The sequence below is a fragment of the Euwallacea fornicatus genome, chromosome 16 (assembly GCF_040115645.1).
Source record: "Euwallacea fornicatus isolate EFF26 chromosome 16, ASM4011564v1, whole genome shotgun sequence".
In the NCBI taxonomy this organism is placed as follows: Eukaryota; Metazoa; Arthropoda; class Insecta; order Coleoptera; family Curculionidae; genus Euwallacea; species Euwallacea fornicatus.
The window spans coordinates 3648614-3672092 of record NC_089556.1 but is presented as its reverse complement, the minus strand read 5'-3'; the positions used below and the strand labels follow the sequence as shown (position 1 = coordinate 3672092).

Sequence of the window (23479 nt, the reverse complement as noted above, 5' to 3'; positions counted from 1 at the left end):
TGTAGCAATAGATTAGATTAGATTATATTGAATCATCAGACCAATTATGCCAATAAGTAAGATTTGGTGAAGGATCGATAGTTGAATTTACACAGTTACGAGTTTATTGTAGCAGTACTTACACTCTATTTTATAAGGTCGTTTCACAAATATGTTATAAACAGTTTTGCAAAATATATCGCTTCTATGTGGGAAGAAAATAAGCATTCATCTATTAAGTCACTTTATGAATATACCGCGATACAAGAAAGATATGAACTTTTGAATCCTCGGAAAGCCCCGCGATAGCGCGTTTCTCCAAGAAGTCAAAAGGTCTGGGTTTCCAGAATTCAGAACGTACGGGTTTCCGGAATAATTTTAAATAAGTCTAAAAATAATTTTGTCTTTTCCACCCTGTGCTGCATTTATTCTCAATTTCTTAATGTGTACAAGTAAATTAGGTTGAATCTTAACATTTTTACATATGAAGTCTGTGGTTCGGATATGTATTATTATTTATAGGACACGCTGAATACTTAACGCCTATTTTTTCTTCTCTCCTAAATCAAACTGAAAATTCTGCAATTACGTTTTTAACATTCATCGCAGCAACGAAGCATGCAATGCCATTTGAATGAAGTCTAAACTTATCCGTTCATTCACCATTCATAATGCCGCATGGTTACTATTCTTGTAACTTGTTTCTACTATCATATTTTATATTTAACTTTATATATGTACACATTTCTTTGATAATGCCACCCAAGGAAACAGTGTTAATAATAGAGAGCTACGACAGTTCAACCTTGAGATTAATCTTTAAATCAAACTCATTCAATTTTAATTCATGATACGAAATTGTTATAAATATTTTCTCTATTTTGGAGAACTGCGTCTTTGATAAGCATGCTCTAATCAAAATCAGGTATAATAGGGCCATAGTTCAACTTAATAGTTTGCATAAGATTCTCCAGTGAGGATAACGAATGAGAGATTGTTAAGACGTGCATTGTCAACACAGAAAGAAATTTATCGGTTTCTTATACAGAACAAATGATTTACGCGCTTCCCTTTAATAATACTTAAAACTTTTTACGGCTTACGTGGCAGTTTTATTGACATTAAGTTGTGAATCGTCTCAACCCATCCTGGAACAAAACTCACGTTAATTCGGGCCGCATTAGACAGTTTAGAGTAAACAAAAGGAAAGTTAAACATGAAAGTTTTGGGTCCTTTGAAGACAAAGAGGACAACATAATAATGGGGGGCTTCCGAATTGTTGGATTCCGTTATTATGGGATTCCCTGGTTCTATGGCAGTTATGCAAATTTTCTTTAGGAGAGGTTCTAAACTGTCGGCAAAATAATGGAATCCTTCAGGTCGTTACAAAAGTACTGGCCATTCTAAGAGAGATAATGCGAAAACGATATCGATAAAGGTATAAGGAATGAGTACTCTGCAACAGAATACATTCCCCGGATAATGAAATGAATACACAAGCATGTAACGTAACCCATATGCAAAATACCGTATAATGTGAGAGTTGCTTTCGAGGAATAGCTTCGCTTCTCGGTCGCTATTTTAAGCCTCATGATAATTAAGTTTGAACATCCATAATCGGTTATTACAAACGCCCCTGCATATTGGTCCCAATAAAAGAAGGTAGAGCATGCAATCCCAGATTAATTTCGCCAAAGGTACATAGGAGAAAAGTTCGTAATTGTAAAAGTTCAAAGGTAAATTCTCATTGTGTCCGGCACAGAAACATGTTTATAACTGGCTGGAGGATTACCTTTGAGAATTGTTGCAACGATAACGTTATTTATGATTTAACAAGCTCAGGACAAAGGGAATATTTATCTTTTGAAATGGACAATGAAGTGCAATTGTGAATCTCGTTACTTTTAGTTATGCAGGGAGGACAGAAGTTTAATTCCAGAATGCAAAAGCTGGAAAGGAGTTTTCCGCCTCGGAGCTTTTGATATTTCTTATTGTTAACTAGAAGTATTCTTTGCGAGAATGCGATGACAATGCAATGGAAAAGAGCTATTCCCCATTGCAGGTTTTACAAGCTTCAACGTGACAGCTTTAGTTTCATGATAGATATACATATATGATATTTTGTGTATCAAGGATGATCATCAACTTTTTTCTTAAATACAGTCTAGATAAGCTTTTTCTCGATTTTAGAACAACTTTTTCCTGATCGGTCTTAGTTTTCAAGTATGTTTTACCATAACTTGGAAAAAAAGATAAAAAAGAAGTTAGAAAATTTCATTTCTTTCGAAATAACTAAAAAACCAAAAATAATATTGCATATCCGTTTGTGTACTGAAACTACTCTCTTGACTACACAACTTTGCTCTAATTTCGTCTGTATCTATTATCGTTTCCGACATCGCCATGCCGGACGTCCTTATCTTGGACACGTTGTGTGTGCCCCAACCAACAAATTACCGCGGCTCTCAACTAAAATAAAAATGTATTTCATTTTAATTAATATTTTGTTCCGCATATAATAATGTTGTCTCTCTATATATCATAATTAAATATAGCGATAAGGGTGGGAAAACTACCAACAAAAAGTGAAGTCATTATTCAAAGGTTCAGTCCTTTATCCTTTATGTCATTGACTCCCGATTATCAATTAAATTTACCCAACACGTTTTATAACAGTCATATTTCATCGTCAATAAAATTCGCTTTTATTAAACAAAAGACTTACACAAATCAACAGCAGATTCATTTTTCTTAGTCATTAGAAAAATCAATCATTCCCACTGCGCTTAGATAAAATGGTGCTTTCAGTAATATTTTACTGTCCGTAAGGATGATTGTAAGGAAGCTTTATTAATTATTTAGTTCGAAATCAACAAATCGCATTTAAACCCAACGACATATCTAAACCCTCAAAATTTCCTATTTCCCTACCCCAAAGCGCGTACAATTTGTCGACTACATGTGTGCCAGACGTATTTAACACAAATAGTGCCCCCACTACCTATTACCCAATGTAAACAAGGTATTCATTGTTGGCAATATCGTTGGCAAAGCTGAATAAATGAAATTAGGCAATTAGATGCAAGCACCCCCTTAAAATAAATAATTGTGACGTTAAGCCAATTGAAATTTTCCATAATAAAATATGCGATATCGACCCTATACCATTCAATCAAAACATCCGTGGAGGTGTAGATTGCAGTTTCCGTCTTGTGCTTTGCTGACTATGCCATGTTTTAACAGTTACTGTGCAATATTTATGATAATGCAATTGTACACCCATTCATTCAGACCACAATTTTCCAGTCTCTAAATAAGAAATGAACTGCAACCAGAGCGAAAGGCTCAATAATTCACAAGCTCAAAATTTATCTTCACACCTTTAGGGCGAGGGCAAAAAAATGTTAGTTTAGATTAAGGCCCTTATTTGTAATTGTTTTAGCACCTTTCGAGTAACATAGGGGCGTTTTATTAATTCACAAGGAGGGCCAGAACCAACAGTAAACCCCCTGTAGAGTACGTGGAGTGTTGAGAGGTTGTATGTTTCTGCATTGATAACATCTTAAAGTGAAGTTTGTTATTGGAAGAATGAGTGCTTACAGTGCCTGCAGTGGCGGAACAGATTTCAACGTGGCATATTTCGACAGTCGGAAATTGTCTGACACCCATACGTTGCGCCTATGGCACATGACTAGGCCTATTGGATTGGCAAAGCCCATATGTGTTTGCGCGGGAGCTTTTGTATTTATCGGGCCCTGTGTGAGTTTTTGTATGGGTCGACATAAAAGGGATTTGCAAACTTACTACTAATAGAAAGTGGTCTATTATACGAGACATGAAAGGTGGAAAAAATCAAGCGGAAAGTCAAGCAGTGCAAAATCGGATAGGGCGCGTTGCAGATCCGAGACTTTGGACTGTTTCGGTTCCATGCGAGTTTCAACTTAAAAAAGAGATAAACACGCACGACTATGCTCTTCAATGTGCAGTTTTGCTCCTATTTAACAAAGTCAGTGCAATCCGGAGCATCTGCCTACATTAACTTTATGGCCCCCAGCCTAAGCTTCAGAAACATTCATCATAGAAACTTAGTCGAGCTCTACCTATAGGAAAGTTATAAGAGAACGTGCAGTTCTCAGAGAGATGACGAATACGCGCTGATATCTGGCAACTCTGTGGTATTTTGAATATTCCAGAAAAAACAGCGCGAAAATGTGCATTTCTTTTTGTTGCACATATGCGCCTTCGACTAATCAAAACATACATCTCAGACTCAGAAAAGTAAGATTAATAAAATGATGATGAACGAACTCAACTGCAATGATATTGAGAGGACTGAAGCGAGAATGAAGAAGCTACCTTGAAAGGTTCTATTGTCCTCGGAAGGAACCTTTCTGTGCAATTGCAAAGTTGTGCCATTCACACGGCAAAAACCTCCTTCAGAGGAGACTCCACACTAGAAGCAAATGTATCCGGAGGCCACCACTTAGAAAAGCCACGAAGAAAATAATATACTACACTATGAAATATTAAAAGCGCCATCCTGAGGCTCAAATACCTGTCGTCCAGGTAAAAACATGGTGACATGATAATTCAAAGGAATAGAAAGGGCATTAATTTCCCGCACTACGTCTCGCGCATATCTGTCGACTGGGGAAATTAATGGAGGAAGATTATTAAATGAAGTTTATAGTCATATGCATATATGGTTTACTGAAATTTTACATCTTCCTGGGGTACTGAACCCTCCTAGGAAGTTCTTGAATGAAAATATCACTACGCGGAAGAGACATGAGCTTGAAAGAGGAAACCAGCTTAAAAGCAGAAAAACAACACTAAAAACAATTAGAAAGCTGCGATGGCAAGAACATCCACTATTATGAGCCCGGAACTCTTGTGGGATCTAATTTCCCATTGAAATGCGTATATCTCCTCTAATATACGCAATCTACGGGCTTGTTTCGATATTTTTTTGCGATGTCGGTTCGCCAATAACCTCCTTGAAGTGTATACTTCCCATTATTCAATAATTTCAAGTCACGACTCGAGACCGTCAAATCTCTCTGTGAAAGTCTTATAAGTGGTAAATCTCACATTACAATTTGTCCAACTCTTGAACTAAGCTGAACTAATTAGCAAAGCTAATGGGTGCACTCGCCACTAGCCAATCGGACCCTGACCGTTAGCCAATTTAATTTCGGGAGCAATGAATGAACGACATCTTTACTCACCTTCTGGTTAGGCAACAAATAAAAGGGTTTAAATATAGTCGGGACCCCGCTAACAACAGCTTCACGGCACAAAATTAATTCATAAATCAGAGGGCAAAGGATGTAGAACCAACGTGTACGTATGTAATATGCAGAGTCATATATCAAAGGCCTTAATTCCGACAGCGCCACGATGGTTATGCAAGGAATAATACGCGAGAAACTCATTATATTTTACACCTGTTCTTTTGGACCCCGTCAGCCATATATGGCCCAGAGAAAATTATGTGTTTACTGTGCATTGGTAAAACTGCTGATTGCGATCACGAACTGGAAAAGCTCCAATTCAAAGCGAACTTTGAATTTATTAGGTGTTTTGTTACAAAATGTCGTCAACATCAATCTGAGCCTTCCACAAAATAATATCATTCTTCAGTATTCAAGGAGTGCCGTATAAATTTCCCAAAGCGATTTTCCGGCTCGAGTTTTTCCAGCAACAAGAACCAATTTGCCTAATGTTCATCTCCGTGGTGGAGAAGAGATTCGCAACAGAAAAACTGGATCGATGATGTTTAATCTAGCCTTCAAGAAAGTCAAGAAATAAACATGATTATTTTATAACAGCGGAGGGAATAAAAACGCATTCGGCTTTCAGAGAATCCATCAGACAACAGACGATAAGCTCAATCGAAACTGTCTAAATAGCAAGTAACTGCCGCATATCCATTAAGCTAAGATCTGTAGATGAAAGCGTCTATATGAAACACGTGTCAGTCACGTGACGTATCTCAGTAGTTCGAATGGAGTTGTCAGCAATTCTGTCGGAATAGTCTCTTATTTGGAACTGTAAAAATGTGCACTTAATAATGGTCCGTACACCTGATACACACATACGTACGTAATTAGAATTAATTAACATGGGAACGTATGAAATTTTGATTGGCGTTAATGTTGAGAAATGATCTTCCCTTTCTTTAATAAAACCCGAAAATTCTGGTGGCGCAGAATGCGGCAGTTAGAAATTTGAATTTATCCAGAGTTAAAATTAACAGCACATTAATAATATGGCCCTTAAGGATGTCTTGAGGCGGCAATCTTGAGTCTCAGAGACGAAACATTACCAAAGTAAATACAAGAGTACGGTATTATATTACACATTGAGCGTTGGTGGTAGTTGAGAAAGGAAAATTTATTCTATTTCCTAATCTTGTTTATCAAGTGGCATTATTAAAGTTTTCTTGATCCGAAATGAAAATTTTTATTAAAAATGGTTTATTAAAAACTCTAACGTAGTTGCATGCGATCTTCGCTCTAGGGGACTGATCCAAAATATGGTAAGTTTCTTCAATTCAGCCCGAAACCGGCATTGTAAAATTTCTGAGCCTCCCATGCGGGGTAACGTCACTCATGGGTCTGTTTTTGCGCAACTGTTGGGATTTCCCGCGCGCGACACGTTAATCTTCAAATAACTAACTATGGCATTTATTAAGTAAACCTACTTCTTATTTTATCGTTTAACTATCTGACCAGGTGACCCGATGTGCCGTGAAAGAGTCAGATAATTTTCTTTTGCCACCATAAGCTACCTCGCTTCAACTCAACTCAAAGATTAATATCGCACCTTTATTATATTAGGCTATAGGCAGACAATTTTTAGGGCAAACGATACTTTACACCCCCACCCGGCCTTCCTATAAAAGAGGTTTAGATTCACGATATAAAAAGCTTATAAATTCTGGGGTATCTTAAAGCGCGAAGTGATGGAGGCAGTTTTTACGATGTCAAAAGAAATTGGGCCAGGGAGTAGAGTCAATAAAGGAGCTTCACTGTGGCAGCCGAGTCAGGTTTGGGGTAACGCGTTATGTGAGTTCAACAAGTGGAAACTGTACCTCTACAATGGGTCGTTCCTCAGATGCAAATCAAAGCGGCAATGCAAAAGAGACCATTAATCCTGGGGCTGCAATATACATAAGAGCTCTTTGCACGAAATCAGCAGAGCTTTCTCAATTTCAGTACAGACAAATACCAGAGTTTTCTGAGAAGAGAACGAGGATTTATTGAAGGAGCGTACTGAACCATGTACTAACTACGTGCAAATTATAGCCCCTGGCAGACTATAAGTTGTAGTGTCAGTCTATTAAAAAGTATGAAGAGTGTTGTTTAGTGAAATGGAAACTTCTTTAGGCGAAAACGTATAAAAGTTAAAATTGTTGTTAACAATCAAATAGGTAATTCGAGAATCTGCCACCACGACAAATGGAAATCAGTCTTAAAAGTTCCGCGTCATGGTGCGCCCCAAAACGGACTATGTCGTAGCCAAACTAACCGATTAGTTTCAACTTTATGAACTTGTAACCTCATTAAAATGAGCTTTAATTTTCGTCGTTTCCGTTCCGAGCTTTATGGCCATCAGTTTCCCTTATTGTTTTAGAGAGTTGTTGTTTAACGTTATTTGGATCTCACCGGCAATCACTGATAAATCACTTTAAAAAACTGATTGTTGAAGAAGAATGTGCATATGTATATGGTTCCAGATGTCGCTTACACTTTGGATCGATCTTTATAGTAATATAAGGCTGCCTTGAAATTTCTTTTATCGATTGCTCTTGGTTGTGCATCCTATCTATTGAAGCAAATCTCCACATTGTTATTTACTGAATAATTTTTTTTTTTTTAGTTTTAAATTTGCAGTCTAGCTCACTACTGAAGCAGCTCATTCCGGCTGTCTTGATGTTTCCTGGAATACATTGAGATATATTTGACTCGTTGGTCCTATTTGATAACTTGATAGTTTGCCAGGTCGCTTTGACGCCATTCTCAAGAAACATTATTTTCAATTTTAATCTGCTCATGTCTAATGTAGGAACTCTTTTGCCAATTAGTTTCTTATCTCCTCTAACGGATCTTGTGAACTTCTCTCATGTATTCCACTTTTGCTCATTTTTTCCTTTTAGCTTTGTTGAATTTAGTGCCATTTTTTCATTGTCTATTTTTTCTATTTTTACTTATTACTTTTACTATTTTTACTAATTATTTTACTCCTCCTGCCCTGATATAAGTTACGTTCTTACTCATTCTCTTGTTTGTCTTTATTTAAAATTTTATTAAGATTTATTGATTCCGTTCGCAGATTTTCACACAGGGGGAAGAATCATTCGACTATGCATATACATATTATCTAATAAATTTCGAGGCCTCCATTCTGTATTCCTTAAGAAATCCTCTTACACAAGGCAGGCAATTATCGAGTAATCCTAACTAATGTAAAATTTCTCTTTTAAAGAGTTAATCTGCCCAAAGAGATACGCTTTGGAATTGCGCCTGAAATGCAGTTTCGCCCTAATGACATTTGCCTGACATTTATCAACTCCATTCGTCTGTAAGTTACAGCTCTTAAAGGTTCAAACCTACTACATCTGCAGCTTACGTTATGTGGTTATATTAGTTAAAACATACCTCAGAAACTTGCTAATCTGGCTTAAATATTAAAGCTAATCACAAACTTCCATAGAACATATAGACTCATTTTAGGATTTTAAACGACACCCTGTAAACGGCCTCCATTAAAGCATACTTTTTCGATATCTGCATATTTCGATAAGTTTGAACCAGTTATTTTTTTTTGGCGTTGATTAATGCTTCAACCCCTCAAACTATCTTCGAGTGTACGCCCCTGATGTCGCCTATAAAAGTTTCCCCGATGTAAACCGAAGTCGATGCACTAACAGGATTTATATTTGTAATTAAGAAGGCGTTGTTTATGTTGCTCGCCATGATTATTTTCATTAAGGCCACGTTTTCCGTGTTTTTGACCCCCGCAGTTGCACCGGTTTAAATCTAGAGGTCGGCTTTTAATTATTTTTAAATCACGCGTTTGATCCTCACGACTCCTTTTTACATTTACACCCGAAGAAAGTTTTGCAGCTTCCCGAGAAAGGTGTGGGAACGCCACTGGTAGCATTCAAATTAAACAAAGCTGGCGCAAAATTGTACCGTTAGTTGCCTTAACCCGCGAATGCCAACAAAAGGAGCTAACACGCTGAATAATGAATTATTATAAATTTTTCTATTCCAACATGGTATTTGACAGCTTTATGACAAAAGGACGCCTCGATGGTACGTGGTACAGTGGCGTCCCCAGAAGCGAAATGAATGAAGGAGCTTTCACAAAAAGCTAACTGACGCCTTAACGTTATTTCAAGTCATTGCTAGTGGTACATATTCAATCATCATCTCAAAAACCGAACCCACAAGCTCATTTTTCAAACCAATAATAGCCAGTTGACTTTAAATAGATCAAATTGGTGTGAAAGTCCAATAAATCTCACTTTACAACCCGGAAAAATCGGCCGTACAAATTCAATTCCCTTAACAATATAAATAAAATCGAACTTAACGAGACACACATGAGCGGAGAACCAGGAGAGGCACTAAACCTATTTACTTTACAAAAATAATCAATTTTATAATGATCTTTTAACATTGCGTCGCGAGATTAAGAACCGGTCAGTGTTTAACTTAGCAGGACCGTATTGAGGTTTAATCGATTGGGGCGTAAACTGGCCTTAGAATGAACCCCGAACAGTAACATACGCAACGAAATTGAATATTCTGAAATTTTCAAATTTTGAATATCAAAATGTGGAGAAAAACGTTTGCTTTACTTTATTTGAATAAAATTGATTTTTCGGGTATTTTTTATATCTAGACTGTGTTGCCACACTAAAAACAACCCTTTCAACTTGTCTACTTTTTCTCTCTTTGATATCGTTTCATAGAAAATTTCATATTACCTTTGATGCTTCACGTTCTTTTTTAAAAATATTCTTATATGTATTTTCTAAATTGATTTTTTACCACTTGTCATTTGAGAAGTTTCCAAATGATTTGCACAGTGATACGGGCCTGGATATTTTATACCTATAGTCTTTATGTATTTATTGCCCGTATGAGTGACTTATTTATAAAACCCGGCACTATACGGTCCCAATCGTAAATCGTGTAAATGCAACGGTGTCAGGAATGCCCGACAACCGTAATTGTTGTATAAGAGCAGTAGAGAAAGTTTTTTTATTACCGGAGTATTTCATCGAGGTGTCAAAACACCGGTGTTTTACCGATAATGGGACGAGGAGATGAAGAAATTTGCTTAATGGGAAAACCGAACGGCTTTTAACTCCGAAAATGGCGACCATCCATACCGTATTGTCCAGTTTCAATGAAACGCAATGATAACGATCTTCATAAAGAAGTCCCGGTAATACAAGACCCTGCTTGTTAGCGAAAAAGAATTCAAGTGGAGGATCGTTGGTGCCTAGCAATGTTGCCACGTTGTTGGCTCCTTTTAAGTTTTCATAAATCTCGATATTTAGATCCATCATATTGCTCAGTAACTGAATTTATGACCTGCTCCTAATCACGCCTATGATCGTAAATCAACTAGCAGGTTCGCACATACCCGAATAATCAAGGAACTCAAAAATTCTTTAGTACACAGCAAGAATAATAAAGTCTGGTTTGAGAGTAGAAAGAAATTTAATGCAACTTTTGCACATGACGTACATTATGGGCAATAGAATTCTTGAAAAAATACTATGAAAATCCAAAAGAAGTAACCTGAACGAACATTTCAAGAGGGGCATTTTCAATAATATAAAACATATCCAGATCATTATTCAAAAATTCCATAATTTTTTTCAACAATGAAAATTAAAATGACAAAATAACCCTAAAATAAAGCTGAGTTTATATGTGCAGCGCATAACGCATGACATAATAGAAATTTGGCTTTATGATTATACGTGCTGCCGTTCATATAGCGCATTGCTATGAATAACCTATACATAGCATATGACACCGCGAGTTCATACATTTTTAACTTTCTATACAACATTTCTGAATTATGTTAGACGCTATGCGCTATATAATATCAGCATAACACAAATAATGTATGTTAAATTGTAAAATGACTCAACTCACTTTTCAAGAAAATAAGTAATGAAATTTCATCATTTTAAGTAAAAGGGATGTTAATAGTGCGGTGACAACAAAACAAATCTATAATCCAAATGTCTAAAAAAGGACAACCATAAAATTATTAATTGAGTGAACGTACCAGGGAGGTGTTGATGAAATCAATTCCTATTTCCAAATAATTTTTTACCTATCCAGACCATCACACTACCACATCCAAAAAACGAGGTATTGTCAAAACGTATATTTATCATAAAAACGGAATTTAGACGCCGGAAATACCTCCTTGATAATTTGACTGCACCTACCTCTTGCTTCGCGCACCCGCTGGAAGCAACGAAAGCAGGAATTTTGTTTACTTTGGCGTACTATGAGATTATAAGAGCGACCCAAATAAACGAGATAATTATCAATTCACCTGATAGTTTCTGGTTTTATTGGCGTGGTTTTGATTCGACTGGATCAAAGTGCCGCGGTTCAATTAACTTTATATGATTATACAGGATGTGCCGAAATAGGAGGCCAATACGCTAACTAAAGATTTTTTGAATATAAAAAGTCACAAGGTGACAAATTCGAGCCGTTTGCTTCAAAATAAAAAAAAAAATCGAAACATATGTAGTGATTAAATTCAGTTTTTTTTTATTTCCTCACACCTCTTACAGTTTGCAAAATTTTAATTTGAATTATCGAAAATTTTTGAACTCGTTGGAGTTTACCATAAAGGTGTTTAAACGAACAGACCTCTAAATTTTTTTTTCTTACATCTACATATTAGGTGATATTTTTTCTGGCTGGGACCGCATTTTATTTTTTACCATCTGAAATGTTTTTATGGCAAGCCGGTCCCGCTGAGCTTCTGACATTTCAACTCATTCAATTTAGAAACTTTTTCGTCTCACAACAAAACCATTTTCGAGCTATTTGCGAAAAAAAACATAAAAAACGCGGAGACCTCAAGTTTATTAAACCGAAAAAATCGTGCATTGCAATTCGCAAATAGCTTGAAAACGATTACAGATTCGGCAAAACGTGAATTACGCAAAATATTTAAAATTAAACAGAGAATTCGAATTTCCCTAACATAGCGGCCGGTGCATAGCAAAAAAGTTTGGGGTGGTGGAAAGGGCCTTGACCCCCCAAGAATATTACCTTTTAGATTCAAGCAACGATTAAAACCTGATCGCCAAAATTCTGAAGACTAGTGCATCTGTTTAATTTCAACTTAATCATAAAAATTGTAGGAACTACGAGGAAAAAAAATCAAGTTTAAATTTACCACCCTGTATATCTTAAAACTTTAAGAAATGTCAATATCCAAATTCCTACCCCTAGATTTGCTTACGCTCATAAAAATTGTGGTTAATGTATTAGCTTCCTGGTTAGAGACACTCTGTATATGTTCGAAGTCTAAGGTCTAAAGGAGTTTTATATCGAATTGTCATGACATTGCAACGGTGTAATTTAGATTTGTTTAAAGTCAGACGATGATAGAACACCTGTTTCAAAACATCCCTGTGTCTTAGGGTCCAATACGTTCTGAACTGTCTCCAATGCCTTTTTCGTTATTAAAATCAAAATGGGTGCAGATATCCATGAGGCCTTTAAACTCACAACGGGGTTCTCGCTCAGACAATGTCACTGTATTATAAAATTTTAAAGCGACCTCATTTCTCATCTTTCATTCTTTTCATACGTATGTCAGGGCAAATGTTGGGAATTCGGCATTTAGCACCGTCAACACAGAAATGTATATGTGGTGCAATATCTCACATTTCTGGGATAAAATTCTGAGGTACAACAGACATTCAAGTTTGTCGATACGACATGCATTTCATACAAGGTGATTTCAACGTTTTGAAGCTCTAATGGCTAACCGGCCATTAGAGCTTCAAAAAACGAGATTTGTTTCGTTTGGTGTTTTTTTCGAAACATCAACATCAACGGAGACACAGGGCGTCAGTTTTAATTATAAAAATCAAATGTATTAATAATTCCCAAACCACTGGAGATAATTAAACAAAATTTTATAGATGTCAATAACTACGTGGGACGGAGATTTTTTAATCAATAAAATTATTTTTGAGTTTACCAATGGCGCGCGTATAAAAAAGTTGTTTAATATTTTTGAAAAAAAATGGCGCGCTACTGATTTTCCTAAAAATACAAATTATTATCGAATTAAAAAAAAATTGATTTTTATTTTCATATTTTTTAAAAGTAAGTTCAGATGTTATTTAGAAATTTAGGCAAAACTTAAAAATTGTTTAAACTTGTTTTTTGGTAATACTCATCGAAGTGATAGTTCCAATGCAATTTGACTATCGCTTCCACCTACAAAATTTTGTTTAATTATCTCCAGTGGTTTGGCAATTATTAATAAATTTTATTTTTTTAACAAAATTTTGACACCCCCTATCTCCGTTAATGTTGATATTTTGAAAAAGCGCCAAAGCAAAAAATCTTATTTTTTGAAGCTCTCTTCATTAGTGAAACCATAACTCCAACTTTGAAATCACCTTGCATATTCGTGCATGAAGTGAGGCTTGAGAGCGTCGACCACCATGAATTTCTTGCAGTTTGATTGGGGCTTTGAAGAAGCTTATAGAATTCATAATACATTTTAAAAAATTACAAAATCATTATAGGGCTTTTTTGAAGCGAACGTCAGCCCAAATTTTGACCCCAGACAGCAAGTATGCAACTTTGTCATTCTATATGTACACTTCGAACAGAATTACCTCAAGTAGACCTAGGAATATTCCCCTAGTTGTTTAGAATTGTCGTCAAAGTCCGATCCTGTTCTCTCCTTAATCGTGTCAAAAAATACAATAGAACTTGTCATTTCATTCGTTTATGAAAGATTTTCAGTGGTATTTCACAACATTCTTGCCCAAGAACAGGTGTTAAGCAAACTCTACGAGTTTCCTCGCTATAATTTTACTGTGTTGAACAAGAGTTTTCCTTTTTACGACATAGGCTTACCTTTGGATATATAGAAATTTTGAGATTGAATGATGGTCATTGAATTGATATCAATCGGACAATTGATCATATAAGTCACCAAGCACTAATGCTCATGACACCGAGGACTAGCCGAACAAAGTACTCGTAGATTGGTTGTCTCGATTGTTTAACCAGATAAAGTATGATAATTTATTCAGTTTGTGTTCGTAATTAAAATGAGAAAAGAATTTTGTAATGACGCGGCTGCATGGAAACTTCTCTTCAAGCAGTATCTGCAATGGAAGTCATATCTTCCGTCTTGGTATAGAGTTGAGGCGTCAAATGATGATATGCGTATTTCGAGATTTGTTATGAGGAATTGAAACTTTATTCTCGTGGAAATCTTAAAACGATCAGTGTGACTAATTGATTGTATAGTGACTATAGAGCTTATGATTATGAACACCGGATAAAAGAAATTGAATTTCTTAACAATTCTCCGAAGTTTCTGTAGATTAACAGCAAGAGCTCGGTTAGAATTAATAGAATCCAGAGCCGTTCTCTCTATTCTTAAGCCACTTCTAAAGTCTGGTGGAAATTTTATGTCTTTGATGAATCTCTGAAGTTTATCCGCCTGAGATTTCAAATGCGTTCCTCTAATGTTTTCCTGATGATGATGATGACCCTGACGTATTCAGGATAACACGTTTTCCCGCTTTAACCGGACAGCAATTAAGACTCGATCTTTCAGGTCTAAAGAGAGTTTGGGTAATGTTGGTAGCTAGTTATTCTGTAGTTCCGGATACTTGGCAATAGCGCGTTGTATCGAACGCACCGAGCCTGCAATGTCCACCAATGTTTCAGTTATTTGAGCGCTTTTTGTATTTTTGTTGTTTGTTGGGTTTTATTTCTCGGATATCTTGGGCTTCGCCATTTAAAATAATGGCCGCTGGGCACCCGGTCAGATAGACCATTGCCTGGCCGGTTCGCGTCCATTTATGGAATGGTTGTTATTTCTTCGGTGCTTTAGTACCAGCGCGGGATTTCTGCTCTTTAAACTTACTGACATATATTATGGGATTTGATTTGCAGCATAAATTCCCATACTTAAGTACCTATCATGCCTAGGTTGTCTACCATGAAGACCCAACTTTTAAGGAATCGTATATTTTCATCTCAATCTGAAATACCCAGTGCAGTAATAAAACTTATCTGCAGGACATAAAAATGCTTATGAGTCAAAAATCCAGTTTCGTCATGTCAACGAGTAGCTGAAGGTGACAACCAGAAACTTTACTTCTCGAGTTCGGCCATTTGATTTCAGTCAGCTTTCTCAACTACAATCAACTACGTAGTAGAGTTGCATTCGCCATAGTTTTATGTATTTTAACACAAAGTTTTACGACTTCGATTCAGCGCTATTCAGCTGTATATAGCTCTATCCGAGCATTCTGAAATATGCTATTATTCCAGATATTACGAAGGCCGGTTCTTGAAGTTGAGGAATTGGATGATATCGCTTAAATTGGCGAGACGTTATACAAGGTGTTTCAACAATCTGCAATATATGTATGACCTCCAGATGTCCTAAAGGCGATAATTGATTTTAAAACTTCCAGTTGTCACGTAAAAAAATTAACAAAATTCCAGCTTTTAGGAGAGAAGCGGCTCTTGGATATTAACAAGGAAATCGATGGCGAAGCCAGCAATAACTTAAAAATATATATATTCTAATAATAACAATAAAGGTGATTCTTAGATGACCTTTCAGAAGTGACCTTTCAGAAATAGAGGCAGCGGCCCACAAGGTTTATTTGCGACACTTGAGGTCAACATATAAAATCTCCTACTTCGATCGACGTTAAGTCGAAAGAGCAACTAAATCAGAAAGCCTTCTTGGGGCGAAACTCAGAAATTCAGTAGTAAATGCTATTTGATGGCTGCTAAGATATTAAAAACATTTCAGATATTCGACAACTTATAGAAGATCATTTTGAAAATGGAACATAAAAGTGATTGTACAATCGAATTGGAATCTGTAACTATTCTAGAATGAAGTTCTTGTAAATAGTCGTGAAATTTATTCAAAGCTTAACAACGGCGGGCAGATCGAGCTCATTGCTGTGGCAACGAAGCTCACATCTGCTAAAATAAAATACTGGTCTCTAAATAATGCATCTATTCGTTTTTGTATAAAATGGCACCACAATCTGAACTGGAAGCTTTACAATTAACTTCTATCTGTGACTGAAATCAGTACACAGGTTAATTTGTACAATTGCTTCAATGTTGGGATGTTCTGCGAAAGAGGGAATTTTTGAGAGGCTTTGTTGCAAGATGCACTTAAATCCTTGTGCCGTGGAAAAATACAGCCCCAGTAACATTATCGGTAGGATAATCTCCTTTTTAATTTACCGGTTTCCATGAAAATTGACTTCTAGGTAAATTTACCAGCGTTTTGACGTGACACCAAGTCTATAGATTTATGGTAGGTAAGGTTCGAGCATTGCACAATTGTAAAAAAGTTAAACCAGTTCAAACAACATACTGGGCAGAATATACATTTACGTAAATAACGTAAGCGGTCCTTAAGAAAGTTGTACAACGTGTAGCCTCTTACGTTACGTTGGATAAATGTATAAATCAGATTTGATAAGTGTTAGTGCCGAAAAATCAAAGTCTAGATAGGTTGGCAGTTTTCGTCAAGACGATGAAAGAACCGGAAACTATTGGTCAGTTCTATACGATGCGTTAAGTAATTGTATAAATACGGCTCGACGACTTTTAGTACCGAAAAATCAAAGTCTAGGTAATTATTAGTTTTTGTAGAAAAGACGAGATAAACGAAAACCATTGGTCACTTTCATGGATTTAATGAAAATGATCTGGCAGATAAAGTTGCTAGTACTTTGATTTATTAGTCCTTAATGTAGCAACGTAATTACCCTGTAAGACCTTTCATGAAGATAACAAAGGTTTTTTAAAATTGTGAACAAAGCTATAAAACATATTACATGTCTTGACTGAAACTTTACACAGCATTGTTTGCAAACAACCGACAAAACAACAAAACTTCTTTGTGAAACTTACCAAAATCCTCAGCTCTTTTTGTTCATAGTTTCACTTCACCCGCAACTCATCAGTTTGTCATCAGTAACAACCGCAACTTCGCACTGACCATTCCACATTCCAGTTATTCAAGTCCAGATGTCCAACATCTCGTCGGCACAATTCACTTTTATCATCAAAAATCTTAGACTACCTCGCATACCTGGAAGCCATGCAAGTGGAACTTTTTCCGGAAAAAAAAAACATCTGCATGTTTTGCGATGCGCAACTGACAAAATTCGAAAAGATCGCCAATACGATCACGTCGATATCAATATCGATAATGGTGTTCGCGTCAGAACCGCTGAGGACGGTTTGAATCCGCGTTGCGATCAGCCTCCATGGCCATGCCGGCAAAGACGACAGAACCGGCGCACTATTTAATGTACAGGGGCCTTAAGAGTAAATAGGGCATTTGCGAGCAGACGCATGTGGATTAATTAATAATTATCGTTATGGGGCCACTTATATCATTGTTTGCTGGGGCTGCGTTGGAACTTAAAAATTTCGGCTCAAAAATGTGTTTTTTATTCCGTTATACTTCGCAATCGAAATGACAGGTTTACTGCGCTGTTATGACCTCAAAACAGTATTGAAATGATGCTCTTTCGATACCGTTTTTTGAAGATTGCTCCTTGATCTTGGCAGCATTTACTGCCAACTCAAATATCATAAATCTCTTCCTTAAAGGCGGTAGAAATGGACGATTTAACGAATAATTTATTATATTTTTATTGAGTTTTGACAGAAGTCGTGGAAAATGCTGTGATATGAACTGGAATGTGCATTAAATCGGGCAGCTACTGTTGACCGCAATTTTTTAGTTTCATTACAGAAACTTTAACTCTCAAATAAACATAATCAACCCACAGAATTCTCTGTGCCATGCAGTGGAAGCAGCTTTTTAAATGCGGTTTTTTGCATGGAGTTATAGTCTGTAAACTCCAAGAAAACTGACATCTGTGAAATTGCCTCGATTTTCCCCATCATTAGCATTTTAAAAAATCCGCAGTTAGAAGAGCGTAATTGTTAAATTATGAAAATTTGAGAACCTGCAGCGAACTGTTAACACTTCAGAGTCAGGCGTCAAATGACTATTAAAAAAAAATCAAAACGGCATCCAGTTTATTTTTTTTCATTTATATCAAAAATAGTATATGTCCTGTAACATTCATACCTCAAAATTTCATGTCAATATGTTAATTAACTTTGAATTTAAAAGAGTGGAAAGAGATTGCAGACGTGTTCTATAAATTTTTGAAGCACCTGCATGTCGCAGTTTTTTTCAATGTCTAATAATACTCTGGGTGTCCCAATTTTCAATTCTCAGCTATACAGCAATAAATACCCCCCCGTGTCGGTCCTCCGAGATTCATTGCAATTAACGGATATTTGCAAAATTTAGAGCGGCATAACGAAATAAAATTTTAGAAATTTATTTTCTTCGAATTTTCTACGCCACACTGCTCTGGATCCAGTCATCAGATCGACTTCACGCAGACATCACGACAAAACCCGAACATTTCTCTTTCACATGGGCCGCCGCGGTATTTCACAGACCAGAAAGATCAGAAATTATAGGTGATAATTTGGTAAAAAAAACATGTAAATTTTTCGAATAAAAGTCATGCAACACTCGCTTATACACCAAATCCTGTTGGCGCTTTGATAACAAGCTAAAAAATCTACTCTTACCACACGAGCGTGAAATATCGTGCCGACACTGTTGGTGCTAATCACCATAGTGCTAAAAAACTGTAGAGTTGGGTACTCTATTTTTAATTTTTCTCCATCTAAAAAAGATGGTGCTTTGGCATGGGGAAGGGAAATATAGGGGTAGGGGGTCACGGCCTCGAGGGGAGATACTTTGAATGAAAAGGACGTTCTTGGATAGTGCCACATTATAGACAAGGGGCTTATTCTAAACCAAGAGAATGTGCTCCATCTACGTCATTCTGTTTCAGAACTGCACGACGTACATATAACAAGAATGTCAGTATTTTTCAAATACCCGAAAGACGAAAAATAGGTATATTTCATAGTAAAACTACACCCTTTAATTCGCAAGTTTGTTCCCATTTTACTAAACATGGAAATGTTCCATGTTATTTCCTATCGAGAATCGTTTTTTAGACCGATGAGGTGTACCTTTACAAAAGGCAGGTTGTAAATTTTTTGCATGTTTTCGTACCGATATCACTTCGTAGATGAGTCAATCGAATGTTAACGCGGCGACAAAAGAGATGTTCGTAGTGCGGACTGCACTAATAATCGGGATAATCGGGTATACGGGATAATTGGGGATTCGGGATAATCGGAAATATTTCTTGTTTTAAAGACTCCTGAGGTACGCCATTAATGTATGTATCTGTGACTTAGTGCGTGAAAGTGCTTGTTTACTGTGAGTGACGAGAAACATTGTTGGACGGCCTTACACAAAGGATGAGGCGATGGGGGTAGATCAAGGTAGGATGTGTTTGTGGTTTCAATTAGAGGTCTTAACTGTTAGTTCTTGAGTTGAAATCAAAACACCAAAGAGGGATCAAACAATAGTTTTCTCGTCTGGAGGTCAACGAGGACGATCTGATTGTAAAACTGATTGAAGTTCGCAAATTTTGGTGTTCCTTAATTATTTTCTTTTTAAATCTGGCGGTTTCACAAATATAAAATTCCTCACATTGGCAAGAATTTTATTCGTGACATTTTTGGTGTGCTCATTTGGTTTTGTTTAATATATTTTATGTTTTAAAAATCGTTTTAACATTAAATGCACTTCTCAAACGTTCGACTAGGTTGATATACCTGCTAAGAAAGTTAAAAAAAGTTTGATGGTTTATAAAATTTGATTTTGTAACTGTTTTATCAAAAATTGAATTATAAACACGTCGCCTCAAACAATTAACATGTGCCCTAAACCCACAATAATCATTTGTAGCCAGTAACGTTCGAAATTTCAAATATCCCGACTGCAGGTTTTACAAGTTGTACTAAGAACTCAATCATTATGGAAAAAATTTAATTTATATGGCTCCGGCTCCTTGCGGCCTTTGACGTGAAAATATCAATTATTGTTGAATCGAAGCGTCTTTAAGTATTTCTAATTTTCTGGTAAGAGGCTCACAAGAGGCGTTGTGAGACTTTGTTTCTCTTTAACTTTAATTTCATTTATCGAACTATTGCAATCTTTCCTTTTCCCAATAGGGAGAAATAGTAAAGTTCCAAAATTCAGTTCTCAGTAGGTACAGATGTTGACATCAAGCTTTCAAAATAAGTTATTATAGCAGATATTACAACAATATCCAAGATTAGAACAATAAAAACCAACTTCAGCACCTACTCATCATTACCAGACTACCCATTACCCCTGGACATATTTTCCATACTCCTTCATTCTTCCAGGATTTGAGATCTTCTCAAGGGCTCGCACGTTCACTATTACACCACTTCCCGGACCTTTCCATTTTAATGGAATATTAGAGATCGCTTGCACGAGTCGATAACCGTAAAACTGTAAATGAATATCGCTCCATACAGGTAAAAATTGTTGAAATTCGCAGATTGTGTAAATCCTCTCAAATTTCGTATTCAAATTAATGCGCTGCGTATAATCTATTTTAATTAAAGGGCTGTTTGTTTTTTGGCTGAAAGTTCGTTTATTACACTGAAATTAATCGGAGACACGAATAGTATAAAATTCGTTTTATTTTACGATAAATATCCATTTTAAAGCGGATTTGTCTGTGTTAGATAGAAATAATTATTCTTATTAATCTGTGCAAACCCAATTAAGATTATTTATCAAAAAGTTATTAAATAATATTGTTTTAAAAATAATACGGACATGTGCGCAATCAAGGGCCCGTAGCTAAACTTTACATTCGACCCTCATGATTCCAAGACCACGAGCTGGGATTATGTAAAACACCGTGTCTAACAATGGGTCCGTACCCATAATTTGATGGTCTGAAGGCTTTGATGCCATGTAGGAATCTCTGCGTTTATTATGTCTATTATGTCATGTTTCCTTCGGATTAAGACCGGTCGATGACAGTCATTAGACCTTTTTGTCCGTCCGGAGATTATTAGTGGGCATTTCTTCGGATAATGGGGAAAATCGTTTGAATGACCTAACGAACATGATAAAAGCAGATGTTCGCCATTAGGGGCATCGATTTTTTTTGTTTGTCTGATTTCATGGCTTTTTGTTAATTTGGTAACATGCGTAGCAACTTTGCTGCAAATTACTATCGCTGTGATAGAAATGATGGGAAAATTACTCTGCATATAGAGTGGGTTTTTTTGACGCCTTTAATGCATACGACCAACATCAATATTTAATGCTGGTTATTACTTTTCGGAGTTCCTTTGGAAGAATTTCAAGCGTAAATAAAATCATAACAGACCTTCAAATTCGAGCGCATTGGAGGCCATTCCTCTCGCCCACTTATTACCCTCTTTAGCCAGGGGGTGCGAATTAAAAATGTTCACTTGGAAAAGGGTTTTTCGAGGACCTGACGCAGGATATTCATACGAAGCGCTCGAGAACCTATTCAAGGAAACACAATGCAAAATCGGGCTGTTTGCCACCGGTATGCTAAATATGTCCCTTCTTTTATACGGAGCGCTACTTTCGAAATTAGAGAGCTGCTGCGGGGATTTTTAATACCCCAAAGAGGTATACAAACTGAGAAGGAATGTGTGGCTTAGGCGAAATGTAAGTAGGTCTAAAAAAACATCATAGGAATTTCTTTCCATCGTTCAGCGCCCGTGTTTACTCGAAAGGTTACCAAAATAACCCTCGAAGTTAATTTATGTAGTCGATGCAGACAAAGTTGGGGCGATTAATTTAGGGGAATCGGGTGCATGTAATACAAGATAATCCTCAGGAGTGCACGTATAACATGTCACATGTCACCGACCGAAACGGTCTTACAAGCTTTTCAACGGCTTCAATTTATGACTTTCTAGCAAGGTTCAAGTTACCCGCCTAGCAATTATTCACGCGAAGGTTTATGTAGAGGTTTGGAAGATTTCTTTAAAATGTCACTGATTTCCGTGTTGCTCCACGTCTTCATATGAACATACAAGTATAATGATTGTCAGTGAACGACTACTTGTGAGGAACCTATTCTTGTCGCTAGCCAAGTAACTTACGCATTTGCGTAAGGTAAGATCTCATTTTTGAGGAAGGCACCTCCAGAAGAATCTAAAGAGAACACCTTTGGTTGGTTTATGTTTTTGTTAGAAATTGAGTACACCGATCTGTAATGAGAAAAAAATGGTGCGTTTCAAAGGCGTAAATATTACGAAAATGTGATTTAATTTCAAATAAATATGACTTTGAGTTCGCTAACTTTTCTATATAAATGTAATGTTTAATGCTTTTCTTCACAATGGTAAATCGGCAGCAGTCCAGCTTTACTGATAGCGAAGCTAGGAATCCGTCTTTTAATAATCCGGGTATCTCAAAAAATATTCTCGTCTGAAATATTAAAACTCAGTTTATGAACAAAAATTAATTATTTTGCAGACTAGCCATATCTTGAAGAAACAGTAATTTCTGCATGAAAGGAGGGTGCTCAGCGGCTAACAAAAAAAGAACCAAATCGCACGATGAATTGGGTTTGAAATTTGGTCGCTTAGTAACTGGCAAATATTTGTTACAACCTTTAAGTAATTCGGTTGTTAACGAAACCATTTGGTGGGAGATGGCTTTAATTTTTAGCGGCTAATTCTGTACTGAAGCGCATACATAACAGTCATGTTGATAGACGGGGAAAACCGAGTGGTACCATCAACAAAATTAGTAAAAACAGGCAAGGCCAAATTAGAAAAAACATAATGCCTTGAAGCAAAAAAAATAACTGGTTCATAAAGTGCGGGAAGAAAATCGCGATGATTTTTAAAATTATTTTTTCATGTATAATTTTATTTATTCTTCAAGAGCACTTTCTTTTGCAATCTAGTTTGAGTATTCGAACGTTAAAAAAATAAATTAATCTCAGAAATTTTTCTTTTTTTTTTTAGTTTCTGAAGTTTCAACTGCTCTGAATAAACAGACTTTAAGCCTTTCGAAATCACCATTGAAAATCTGCCCAATGCAAGTCCAAAAAAAAAATCCTTCTGAATCGTCAATATTTTCAGAGATCTTTAATTTAAAATGTGTAATTACCTTTTTTTCGCCTGCTTCATGATTTATTTCTTGTAATTTTCTAAGATTTTCTACTTATATTCAACTATGCTCAAATCCTACAATAAGAAAAACG

The 23479-nt window shown here is 36.3% G+C and overlaps 1 protein-coding gene and 1 long non-coding RNA gene across 2 annotated transcripts in view; one reads left to right on the top strand and one right to left on the bottom strand.

Moving 5' to 3' along the window:
• LOC136343893 (kinesin-like protein CG14535) overlaps window positions 1-17563 on the bottom strand; it is a 130410-nt gene extending 112847 nt beyond the window's left edge. Inside the window, exon 1 of the mRNA XM_066290887.1 lies at window positions 17196-17563. The gene's annotated coding sequence lies outside the window, so the exon portion shown is untranslated. The remainder of the gene's footprint in view (window positions 1-17195) is intronic.
• A 1883-nt stretch (window positions 17564-19446) lies between these two features.
• Window positions 19447-23476, top strand: LOC136343918 (uncharacterized). The gene is made up of 3 exons (XR_010732876.1): window positions 19447-19679; window positions 20613-20747; window positions 23241-23476. It is a non-coding gene; the product is annotated as an uncharacterized lncRNA (long non-coding RNA).
• Window positions 23477-23479: the final 3 nt, after the last annotated feature.